The following is a 3,546-nucleotide window of genomic DNA, read 5'->3' on the forward strand; positions in this document are numbered from 1 at the left end:
GTAGGGCTTTAAAAACAAAAAAACTAAAATGTTAAAATCTATTCTGAATATTTAACGGGTAGCCAATGAAAATGAGCAAGGATAGGGGGTGATGTGTTCTCTTTTCTTGGTACCTGTTAAAAGTCTTGCTGCCACACTTTGCACCAGCTGTAGTCCTGGAAACTCACTCACAACACTCTGGACCTGTTTGTTTAAATTTAGAGAGCTGTCCAGCCAAACCCCCAGGGTTTTTTTTTACAACTGAATGCAGGTTTTCAGCCCAGAGGTCCGAAAGCTTTGCCTATTTCAGAAACAACACTTGGTACTCCAAAAAGTATCACTTCTCAAGATAACAAAAGATGTTATATCAACGTTGTGTTTTGGTGTTGGTAAAGTGTTTGATTCACTACTGATTGAAAATTGATGGTGGATCAACCACTGAAAGAATGGAAATTTGAAAAAAATAACCTGCGTAGCTGCTCAGCTTTTCTCTTCGCTTGTGGTGAATTTTAACTGCATTATGGCAAAAAGAAATGTAGGGGATGATGAGGGAATGTCCCAAAGACTTATGCTGTGCTTGCCGCTGGGCTCAGCACAAAATACCTATGATTTACAGTGTGCCGCGGTCAAACTTCAACATGATAGAACTATGAGTGTGGCACACGAAAGAGCGGCAAAATGCTGCTAGCGCTGGGGTTCGCTCAATGCAGTGGCAGACGAGTTATTGTGCGTGCAAGCCATTGGAAATAATGGGTTTCATAGCAGGTTTGCCCTCCTATTAGCTGGTTTCATGCTCATTGAGTTCAATGCCAATCAAACCAGCTAAAAGGCTAACTGAAAAACACCATACCAATCTTTAGAAGTGAAGGGTATGTGATGATGTGGGGCTACTTTAATTCCATATTTTTATATGCATACTCTGCAAAAAATTAAATCTAACCAAGTGTAATTATCTTATATTAAGGTAAATTATCTATTTGGTATTGTTTTAAGTATGAAAATACTTACCTAGCGCTCTCTCGAAAGATAATTTTAGAGTCTTATCAAGATAAATTGACTTACTGCACTGGCAGATAAATTTGCTTGTTTTACGACAAATTCACTTACTGCACTGGCAGATAATTTTGCTTGTTTTCAGGAGGAATTTAGTTAAAATAAGACAAACTTTTCTTAAATGAAGTCAAATTATATCAAAAGAAAGCACTAGGAATGTGTCTTTGTACTGAAAACAATACAACTAGTTTTTTTGTCTTGATATAAGATTAAAACACTTGGTTAGATTGTATTAGACAAGCAGTTTTTTGCAGTGTAGTATCCCGGATCCATGAAGCAAGTGGCCTTTAAAAAATAAAAATCTGCCTGCCTTGAGTCTTCACAAGTTTTGTGGATCACCCCCTCCCTCCACTGCTGTCTACAGAATTCCACGGATTCCACAATGTCTTGCCCCGAGCTGTACGGACAGGATGAGGAATGTAGTCTCTAGACGAGCTGACTATTAGAATTGATATATTTAAATAAGATTGACAACTAGCAAAAGTAATCTTAAAATAGGCATTTTATTTTTATCAGGTTTCTAGGCCAAGTGTACTTGCGTATACAAGGAATTTGGTCTCTCTGCATTTACCCCATCCATCAATTAGTGCTTATAGGGAGCAGTGAGGGGTTTGGTGTCTTGCTCAAGGGCACTTCAGCCGTGGCATGGATGAGCAGTGCTCAACCACTTGCCCCACCCAGATTTATACAGGGTGGGGATGGAACCGGCAACCCTTCGGCTACAAGCCTGACGCTCTAACCAGTAGACCACGACCATCTTCTTTTTTTTACATTTCTTAAGATTATTAAATTGAGAAGTTGTGCAAGTGGTCTCTTAAATCTTAAAATAATGAACTTAATCTTGTTCCTTTGCTGGGATAATTTACAGAATATGTCCACACCTTGTTACTAGTTAAATCAAGCTTGATATTAGCAGGTAAATCCTATTAAGAAACAGTTGTTTTTTAAGACTGAAAATAAGACTAATTTTCTAGAAATAAGGTTTCTTTTTAAAACTTACTTTTACATGCACTTTTAAAAATGCTGCAGATGCTGCAGTGTTCACAGTCTCAAAACAGCAAAATTATAAGTATGTGATCATGGCTATGTGGTGCCATTTGGTGTATTACTCAGTATTATTTTGCCTTCTATAGTCTGCATATTATCTCCATTAGTTATTTTCTCCTCCTTGTTGGGTTAGTGAGGTTTGTGGAGGTGTTTCATGACCATTCTCCCAGGCAGGTAAACTGTGACCCACACCTCCCTTATGGCACAGTGAAAATGTAACATTCTGCCACTGTCCACTGTGTGTGTGTGTGTGTGTGTGTGTGTGGACTTGGACTATAATCTCTGCTCATATACAAACACATACACCCACCCACACACACTGGTTCTATCACTCACATGCACCATTTCATATGTCTCTCTCTCCCTCTCACACACACACACAAATGCATGTAACACTTGTAAATGCATAATGCACAATGCATGTAACACTTACCTGTGTAAAAGTGCACAGCGGAATCTTCAAGAAGTCAAGTGTCTGTCCCTTTCCTCTTCTTTGGTTTTCAGTCTCTCTCTCTCTCTCTCTCTGTCCTTCTTGTTTTCTCTCTCTCTCTCTCTCTCTCTCTCTCTCTCTCTCTTGAGGAGCTGGTCATCAGCCAATCAGATCACAGGAATGTTGTTGTGTGGGGTGAAGGGTCAGTACACTGTCAGAACAAACTCCTGCAGGTTGTCATTACACTGCTGAGAGATTGAGCTATTGCACTTTTTTGCCCAGAATTTCCACTGAAGGCCCAGATTTTTCCATGGTGGCATAGGACAGAGCTGCTGTGTGAGAGAGAGTGAGAGAGAGTGTGTGTGTGTGAGAGAGAATATATATGTGTGTGTGAGAGAGAGCAAGAGAGAGAGAGTGAGTGTGTGTGCGTGCGTGTGTGAGAGAGAATATATATGTGTGTGAGAGAGAGCAAGTGAGAGAGAGTGAGTGAGTGTGTGTGTGTGTGTGAGAGAGAGACAATATGTGTGTGAGAGAGAGCAAGTGAGAGAGAGTGAGTGTGTGTGCGTGCGTGTGTGAGAGAGAATATATATGTGTGTGAGAGAGAGCAAGTGAGAGAGAGTGAGTGTGTGTGTGCGTGCGTGTGTGAGAGAGAATATATGTGTTTGAGAGAGAGCAAAAGAGAGAGAGTGAGTGTGTGTGTGTGAGAGAGAGACAATATGTGTGTGAGAGAGAGCAAGTGAGAGAGAGTGAGTGTGTGTGCGTGCGTGTGTGAGAGAGAATATATATGTGTGTGAGAGAGAGCAAGTGAGAGAGAGTGAGTGTGTGTGTGTGTGCGTGCGACAGGTCCCTGGACTGTAGGTCCACACTGCTAATCTGTGCAGGTAGTGACTAATGCGTGTGTGTGCTCACAACAGTCTCACCACCAGGGGGCAGAGCTGTGGCGAGCACAGGCCTTCCTGACGGTTGATGTGTGTGACAACTGAACAGCCTGAGGGCCTGGACGTGTTTCAGGGTTAGAAACACAATGCTCCAGAACA

The sequence above is a fragment of the Sardina pilchardus genome, chromosome 1 (genome assembly GCF_963854185.1).
Source record: "Sardina pilchardus chromosome 1, fSarPil1.1, whole genome shotgun sequence".
NCBI lineage: Eukaryota > Metazoa > Chordata > Actinopteri > Clupeiformes > Clupeidae > Sardina > Sardina pilchardus.